The sequence below is a fragment of the Elephantulus edwardii genome, unplaced genomic scaffold (genome assembly GCF_000299155.1).
Source record: "Elephantulus edwardii isolate Elephantulus edwardi_28Jun2011 unplaced genomic scaffold, EleEdw1.0 scaffold00182, whole genome shotgun sequence".
Classification (NCBI taxonomy): domain Eukaryota; kingdom Metazoa; phylum Chordata; class Mammalia; order Macroscelidea; family Macroscelididae; genus Elephantulus; species Elephantulus edwardii.
Genome location: NW_006399932.1, coordinates 218,031 through 227,706, shown reverse-complemented (window position 1 = coordinate 227,706; position 9,676 = coordinate 218,031). Strand labels below are relative to the sequence as shown.

The following is a 9,676-nucleotide window of genomic DNA, read 5'->3' as shown; positions in this document are numbered from 1 at the left end:
AACAAGAAGCTGTACTGCAATCCTGAAGGCTTGCAGTTCTAATACAGCAGTTGCTCTGCAGAAGAAAGATGGAGAGTTTCCTCCCATGCAATTAACTGCCTCTGAAAACCTGCCAGAGGGTCAGCTATGGGTCTGTTCAGACTCTACAGTACGCAACAACAATATACTGCATTACCCAAAGGTATGCAGTTCAAATCCACTAACTGCCCTGAGGGAGAAAGATGGGCAATCTCCTTCCATATGATTTACTGCCTCTGGAAACCCACTGGAAAGTTAGCTATGGCTCAGTTCCCATTCAGCGGTACACACAGCAACAGCAGCAATCATCCACAGGTAGGAACTGGCCCAAACTGAGCTCTCCTGGCATACGCATCGAGGTTACTCCTGGAGAAGGCTATGCACAATGTCGATTGACATAAATACAAATCTTTAGTCCTCATGCTTACACATCCTCTGAACAACAAATAACAACTAAAGTGGGCAGCTTAATCCTTCAAATACAATGCCCAATAAATTCTAGGTAAGAAAGAAAAAAAGGGAAAAGATGAGTCAATTCTGACTCACAATGACCCTATAGGACACAGTAGAACTGCCCAGCATTTCTGAGGCTGTAAACCCTTGCAGGACAAGCTGCCGCTTGAGCCTTGCACCACTAGCGCTCCACATATGCTTTCAAACTAAAAGATCCTCAATGCCATCAAATCAGTTCTGGCTCATGGTCCCTCTCTGTCAAGTTTCTGAGGTTTGAAATCATAGCCGGACAATTTAGATGCTCATCTAGTTAGCATTCGTCCCTTCCCAGTCATAGATGCCATGACCACTGCTAACTGCCATTATTCCTTTGCGTGTTCCTGGCTCCCTCGACAAATAATCAGCACAAGAGGGCTTTCAGAAGCAGAAAAGAACAAGAAGTTGTATTAATTTGATATCTGTTGATATCCAGTGCTCAGACATTGATGCCTCCAACATGACCTAAGCAATTGTCACATGGTACACAAAATCTAAAATCTTATTGGCAATTTAAGCACATAATGAAGATTCACTTTCAAATGAAGCTTCCCTTCTTTGACATTTCTATTATCACTACTTTTCAATCATGTACAGTTTGAAGCTTCGTCTGACACACTTTGGGCATCTTTCAAGGAGGGCCAGTCCTTGGGAAGGGTCATCATGTTTGGGAGGATGGAGGTGGAGCGTAGGATGGAAAGACCCTCAATGAGATGAATTGATTCAGTGACTGGGTTAATGGAGGTAGGTGTGTCAGAGACAATAGGGTTGGCTCAGGATAGAGCAGGCTTCAGAGCTCTTGTACATAGCTTTGCTGTGAGTCACAGGCAATTTGACGGCACATAACAATAACAACAACAGTAGATCTTGCCTTGCCATAATAAAACCACCAGTGTTACAAGTTTGGTTTTATGTAACACTCCATATGGTGGATTCATAATAAATTTCTACTGGGAGTACAATCATAAACTACTATTTTTCTGCTATAAAAAAAACTATTAAAGTACAGACTTGCACAAACAAGGCGATCTGCAATAAATTTGAAAATGTTAAAATACTGCAAATGTAAATATATTCAACCCCATTGCAATGCATGTAATTTCATAGCTTTATTAGAAATCCTGCCTCAGCAGTGGTTTTGAGATGGGTTATAAATATAGCAGTGAGTGAGTCAGCATGCAAATCCCTTCTGGGGAAAAAAGAATTTTAAATGTTTTCTAGCCCAAAGCTGTTTATTATTTTGTAAGAAGAGTAATGAAAGTTTGTATTTGAAATGGGTGGAGAGGAGAATTCTCCAAACATCCTGTTTATAAAACAACATGGGGGGGGGGATACAGTAAATTTGCAAAAAATTATTTATATAAGGTAATGAAAATAATATATACCCAACCAGAGCATTTAACTGCTGGACTTTTCTCTGAATACATTAGGATCCCCACAAGTGATGATAGGTATAACAAACAGAAAATAACAGCAAAATTAGCTGGGGAATTTGAATCTTGAAGAGAGAGAAGTAACATCTCTAGAAATGGAAGTTGGTAAGATGCAAAGGTTAAAAACAAGAAATATATTAAGGTGTGTCATCAAATTAGCAGGTCACTGGGACACGGAGATACTGAGTCTCCAGTCCAGAGGCTCTAAAGCAGAGAGAATCTTAAACCTGAGATAAACCTCTAGAATGACAAGGATCAAGTATAGGTTGTATTTGTTAATCAAGAATTTACCAGCCTGTAAGTGATTGAGGAGTGACTAAAGGGGGATGGATGGAGATTTCAGGCAAAAAAGGGTTAAGAAAAAAAGAAAGACTTTGATGAGACATTAGTTTGAATATGGGAAGATCAAGGGAAAATATCTTGGATTAGAAGTGGGCTGGGATTTTAGAAGCAGTGAAAAGGGCAAGATCAAAGATACAGGAAATAGATGTTATTCCTGATAAACTAGAAATCAGGCACAAACATCAAGGAAGAAAGTTCAAGGGTATGAATGAAGGAAAGAGCATAATTCCAAATACCCAAACATGGGAAGCATTTACGAAGGCCAGAGAGAGAATAGAGGAAAACCTGAATTAAGAAAACAAATTGTTGGAACTGAGGACAGACAATCTTCAATAGCTTCAGAGAACCAAAAGACAATAAACTGAACACAGTAAAGAGAACATTGGCATATTGTGGTAATATCAGGGACAGATGGTCAAAGGGAAACCTAACTTGTCATGCAAATTTCAGCAAAAGCTCAATAAAAGGTTATTTTTTAAAAACGAAAAGTAAAAGACAAACCTAGTTTCTGACTTTTTTAAATGTGTGAGTTCATTAATATGGGGGGGGGGATCTATTGTAATTTCCTTGTAAGCATACAAAAGGTCTGTGGGGAGTCAAAGACTACAGAAGATACCAAACCATCTTAATCAGAGGTGCCTGGATGCACGTGCAAGCCCACACTCTGGAAATGTAAGCAAACTCCAGAACTAATTGGCATTGTTTATTGCCTTGTTCACAGGGATCAACCTACAACATTTCCCAATTTCTCCTTTCCCTCTCAGAAGCTTTTCCTATGAAGTTCCTCCCTGTTGCCAGTTGAGTGGAAGTGAGTATCTACCACATACATGGTCCAGAACATGTCAGAGCAAAGACATCATCAGCATAACCAGGGGCCATCAGCACAGACCGAGGGAAGTGCCTATTCTGCCCAAGTCAATTGTAGAAGAAGACCAGAAATTTAACAAGAACTTGGAAAGATCGTGCTTAAAAAGAAAGTGGACTTTTATTAGTGGTCACTAAGAGTAGGAGAGCAGGCAAATGAAAAAGTTACTACTGAAAGGTTATTTGGTTTGTGTTAAGAGCAATGGAAAAATCTGGAAACATGTTGTAGTGATAGTTGTGCATGATAAATGTCACTGGTGGCAACAAATTTCACAAGTAAAAAATGTTGAAATGGTAAATGTTTTGTTACACCCTCACAAGGAACTCAATTGGCACACTGTGTTACATGTTGGGCTGCCAAATGAAAGGTTGGTGGTCTCAGTTGACCGGCTGCTCCTGGAAAGAAAGCCATGGACAGTCTCCTCCCAGGAAGATTTACAGCCTTCAGGAAACCAGATGAAGGGTCGCAATGAGTCAGAATTGACTTGACAGCAGTGGGTGTCAATACACATACATATTTGCCAAAAATTAAAAAAAAATTAACTGAATAAAATAAAGCAGATAATAGACATGAACTTAGGGTAAGGCACAGTTTTATTTCTCCAAATTAAAGTATCAGTGCATCCCCTGATCTAAGTATCTGGGGAGAGGAAATCACATGCACACACAAAGGATGTTATGTGAGGAGACTCAGGATTCCAACAAGAGTTTTCAGGAACTCATTCTCCTTTTCTGAGAAGAAATTGAAGAGGATCATAAGGAAATCTTTGGGAATATCATGTTGTCTAAAAGAGAAGAGAAATTTAATAAGGAGAAAACAAAGTGGTTACATGCGTGAGCACAGAAAATTATATAGGAAAGAGAAAGGCCAAAAGTGTGAACTAAAGCTAACCACAATTCAGCAGAGCTATTTTGAGCACAAAAACCAAATGAAAAATGTCAAATATAAAATTATTCTTATTTGACATTTTTATACAGCAGCAACTTATAAAAACATCAAATACTGACATAATCCTTCCTCCAGCATTTTAACACATCATTATATTGTTAACAACGTCAAATGGCTGTAGCCATTCATGTGACTTTTTAATAGATCACTTTTATCATAAAAATGTCGTTTTTAGGATAATCTGCATTCTCACATTTTTATGTTCAGCTCTGGTCTTAAAATGTCAAGTACGAGGGGGATATCTGTGTCTGCAATTCTTGGAGTCTTACTGGAGCACTTAAGAATATCAATATAAAATAAGCCTTAATCCACTGTGACTGCTGTGATCAATTAATCTTTTCTACAAATTGTCTCCTTTTAAAAATAATTGCAAAGAACATTCATTTCTTAAAGAAGAGATTGTGAATTATTAAAGCCATCAGAGTCAAGAAATTCAGAAGGACGCCTACACCGGCTTGCATGAAAGGCGTCCTATAATATGTTCAATCCCACAGGGTCACATTCCCGGAGGCAGGATTACATATGCTTTATCTGGCCCGCCTGCTTAGTTAGCAATGATGATGGTAATATATCATCTCACTTGCAGGGCATAACATGTGCCAAATATCCAACCAGGTTTCTTTGGCCATTCCTCTTAAACATGAGGAAAACAAAGCAATTAAACAATGTCTCAAAGATCAACCAGCATATCAGCCACAGAGAGGGAATCAGAATTCAACAGAGTCAAATAGTCCAGCGCAGATGTTGGCAAACTTTTCTGCTGAAGGCCAAGTAGTCAATATTTCAGGCTTTGTGGAACATATGTTCTCTGTCACAGCTACTTAATGCAAATGCTATAGTGTGAAAGCAAGGAGGTGGTTGTTGTTAGTTGCCATTGAGTTGGCTCTGAATCATGGCAAACTTATTATGTGTAACAGAATGAAACACTGCCTGAATCTCTTTGTGAAAGCAAACATAGACAAATAGCTATGACTGCTTTCCAATAAAACTTTATTTACAAAGGGTGGCAGTGGGCTAGATTGGGGTGTGGTTTACCAATCCATGATCTAGTGGATAAAGCTTCAAAATATGTGAAAGAATATAGCTCAAACCTAAAGACATAGCAATTTATTTCAAGTTTAATAATGACATCCAATATTTAAAGAGATCTTACCAGATGCCAAGCTATCTTATTTTTACCCCATTTGGTAAACAGTTTTATCTTCCTTTTACAAATAAAAAAAAAGAAAATCCAGATGGGATATACAAAAGAGTTGTTCAGTTTAACTAACATTATTTGCACAAATAATGTGTGCATTATACATTTTTCTCCAAACTATGTACACCACTCACATTAGTTGTCAAAGCATGCAACACGCATTATGAATGTGTGTGTATTATTTACGTTTGCATGTTATTTGTGACAATGTAGTACTGGAGTCAGAATGTAGTACTGAACCCAGGCAACTAGATCAAAGTCTATGACCTTAACCACTATATTACACTGCCTGATGTTCAGCAAATAGAAGCCATGGATGCTAAGAAAATATTAATCCATAGAAAACATGAATGGTTTCCTGAAATGAGGTTATTGTATGTTCTCATTGAGCTCACAAAGCTAAAGAGATTACTTCTAGTGGCTAGACGTCCTGAGCAGGCCTCACTCTGATCTATCTAATAGACTGTGGTATTGCAAACCCACCATTATCACACTGGAGAGTGAGACTTTCTACAAATTGAATTCTTTAGCTGGTTGATGCACAGTCTAGTTGATGCTCTCAGCTGTCTAGAGCAGCAAGAAGCATGATAGACGACTGTTGTGTTCTGGCTCTGTGGAAGGACTGGCATCTTGGTTTGGATTCCTCAATTCATTCGCCACCCCATGACTGGAAAGCAAACTCAGTAAGTAAATGGTAGGCAAGATGTTATACTGCAGCACCTGTTTGTTTATACGGCATGGTCTCAATTCACAATACTTCCTGGCATAGACCAATGTTACAGATGAAATAAGAGGAATCATTAAGAGTCTATGAATTGATAAATAGCACAAAATAAGGAAAAATTCAATTCTTACACTTCTTTTGTTGCTGTTAGTTGTTGCTGTTGTTATGTGCCATCAAGTAGCCTGCAACTCATAGCAACCCTATGTACATTAGCTCTGAAATCTGCCCTATCCTGAGCCAGTCCATCATCTCCAATACACCTAATCCCATTGCTCCAGTCACTGAGACAATCCATCTCATCCTGGGTCTTTCTCTCTTTTGCTGTCCCTCCACCTTTCCAAACATGATGTTCCTCTCCAAGAACTGGTCCTTCCTGGCCTTGTGCCCAAAGTATGTGAGACGGATCCTCAAAATCCTTGCCTTCAGGGAGTAGGCTCTCTCCTGGACTAGCCTTTTTGTTCTCCTGGAAGTCCGCAGTATACTCAACACTCTTCTCCAGCACCACAGCTCAAAGGCATCAATTCTCCTTCTATCAACCCTAGTCATTGTCCAGTTCTCAGATGCATAGCAAGTAATTGCAAAGATCATGGCTTGGATCAGGTGCACCTTCGTCTCCAGACTGACATCAATACTCTTCAGTCTAGACAAGTCCCTGACTTTCTCAATTAAAAAAAAAGCCCCAAACCCCAAAAAGTTTTAAAGCAAATACAGGAGGAGTATGGGTAGGGGGAGGAGTCTTTCCATCCAGTCCTGGTCTCTGCTGCATCCAGTCTATATGGTTTTGGAAGCAATAAGGGGTGTGGGGCAAATAGCTCCCCAAAATAAAAATGATGTCTGTGTGTATATATAGGAAGGATAGGGGTGCAAAAGCAGAGAATGTTGAGGGTAGAACAGACGAGGTCACCACTGGGCACGCCACAGGCGACAGACTCACAGCATTTCATAATGTGTTTCACAACATTTCTTGTTGGTCAAACAACCGTGAACACCTTTGTCCATCAGCAGCAGGATTAGCATCTTGGTAATCACAGTGGCAGTCAGGTTGAAGGTAGGGGTGCCTCCAGCACTCTTGGTCTAAAGGTCCATGATATATTCCCCATCCAGTAACAGTGAGCCTCAAAACACAGAACATTTCTGGCCCTCAAGTGTCTGCCCATTCACAAAAAAACATGGCTAGTCTTTGTCCACAAGAACTCCAACCTCAGCTGGCATGATGTTAATGAAGGTTTTCCTGGGAACAGGGGCCCAAGAGGAGGGTGAGTGCTCATAGCCCATGATGACCAGATCCTGACATGTCCCATCTGCCCTGAAGTTGCTGATGTTGGCATTCCATCCAGCCATGTCTCTTCTATTAGACCATTCTGGGTGTTGCTGCTGGGACTGAGCTCAGGCTGCCTGGGTCTGGTGGGCACAAGGAAAGTGGAGACCTTGGGACAGTCCAGAAGGTTTAAATTCCTAGTCATCTTCTTAATCAGCCTTGGGATCTTCTCAATCAGACTGTCTTCCAACCTTCTCAAGTGACCGACAGAGTGATGGACTTCTCTTGAACTGAGGACACTGGAAATCTTACGTGAGTCCCTCATTATTGTCCTTTTAAGGCACACTGTTTAGTATTTAAAAGGGAGGGGAGAAATCTTAGGTAAAATTTAGTCCCAGAAACCTAGAATTTACAAGATCTGTCTGTTATGGATACTTCTGCAATCCAAATATTTCTTGGGGCAAGCGTAATTGCCTGTCGTCATAAGATGCCTAAGGCAACGTTTGAGTCAGTGGTTGTGTGAGGAAGAGGGAGTATTGAATCTCAGACTCTCACACATCATTTCTCATCATTGTACCATTAACTTTTTCTCTTCCACAGCAACCTTCTCACTCCCAAACCCAGGCAAAGAATGCAAATGTCAATGCTAAGTCTAAGTTTTGTCAATTGGTTTTGCTGTTCTTTCAATTGTGGAAGCAAATCTCTAGTCTACACAAAGTGGCTGGGAGTTGAATATTAAAAAAAAAAAACAAACCCACAAATCTGAGAGCTAAGCTTCCCGCTTTCCCCCACCCCTATTTATAGAAGATAAACTTAAAACACTTAATCATTTCCCCTGCGAGCAGATGTGGGTGCTGTTTACACATGCATACACACAGGCACTGCTTTTTCAAGTTTCCTTGTTGAAGAAGAAAATGTCTAATTTACATTTAGAGACCACAAATTATAGCCATGCCAGACAAGGAAGCAGATGAAGATTGTGATTGATATTCCAAAATTTCCGTCCTGATTTCCCCATCCTCAGAATTAGCCACTGTATTAATCAAACCGACATGGAAACATCTGATGTCAAAACCAATAGGTCACATCTGTGAAAGACATCATACATACAAAGACTGGATTGTTCTGTTTTTCTCTAAGTAAAATACAAACCACCCTAAATGCCCCTCCTACTCTATTTCCAACCTGTATCTTAAATTATCCTGTCTCTTTTCAGAAAATACCATTTTTCATACATGTGTTGATATAAATAGTTGCAATTTTTTCCTTAAGTTTAAGCATGCGCTAGATAAGAAATTGGCACTAATTTCCTAAATAAACTTGAATGAAGCCTTGGCTGTCTGTAGGTAAATATCTAATATCAAAATACATATTTCATCTAGTGAGCTCTGGCCTAATGGTAAGAAGTTGCACTGCAATTCCAAAGACACGCAGTTCTAACCCACCAGCTGTTCCTCAGGAGATGGCTAGATTATCTCCTCTTGTGAGGTGTTCTGCCTTTGAAAACGTACTGTGGATCAGTCCCACTAGACGGTACACAACAATAACAACAACATATTGTCAACTAGTGACCCAATAGAGATGAAAATTTCTGATGTTTTAAATTTGAGAGTTCAAGGTACAAACACAGGAGCTGTAAAAGCTGCCTGCAACTTTTCGCCCATGTCACCTTAGACATGCCATTGTACCTCTGGTATCTTGAATCCTATCTCTCCACAAAATTCTAAGCACAGAGGCTCCCATGGTTACTCCTGTGTATAGAGAACATATGTTCCTGATTCCTTTTTAGAAGTAATGATGGGTTTACAATCATAAAATTTTTAGATCTGAAGGAATCTCAGAACACTTCTAAACAAAATTCTTTAGTTACAGCAAAAGAACTGAACGCAAGTGACTTCAAGGTCATACATCTTGTTAACACAGCCACCCCAGTCTTCTGCTATCTGATGTAATTCTCCCCAGTTTCATTTGAGCTAAGTCATTGGTAGGCTCACGAGGCCTCCTTGTTCATCTTGCTATGCATTTTCCAGGTGTCTGGCAAGGACAGGGTGCAGCTCCTAGTTATGGAAAAAAGTTCTAATCTTCCTAAAGCTAGTCAATTCCTACAGGGACTGATCTACGGATCATCTCTTACTACTTGAACTAAATGAATATGGCTTTTTTATACATTGTTGTGTTGTTAAGCATCACTGAGTTGATTCCAACTCAAAGCAACCTTATGTACAACAGAATGAAATGCTGCTTGATCTTGTGCCATTTTTGCAATCACTACTATACTTGGACCCACTGTCACAACCACTGTGTTAATCCATTTCATTGATGGTCTTCTTTTTCGCTTACTCTCTTTATCAAGCATACTATTTCTCTATGGACTGAACATGCCTGATAAAATAGCACAAGT

General features: G+C 39.7%; 1 pseudogene; it reads right to left on the bottom strand.

The window, feature by feature from the left end:
- Window positions 1-6,947: 6,947 nt before the first annotated feature.
- Window positions 6,948-7,358, bottom strand: LOC102856924 (annotated as a pseudogene).
- Window positions 7,359-9,676: the final 2,318 nt, after the last annotated feature.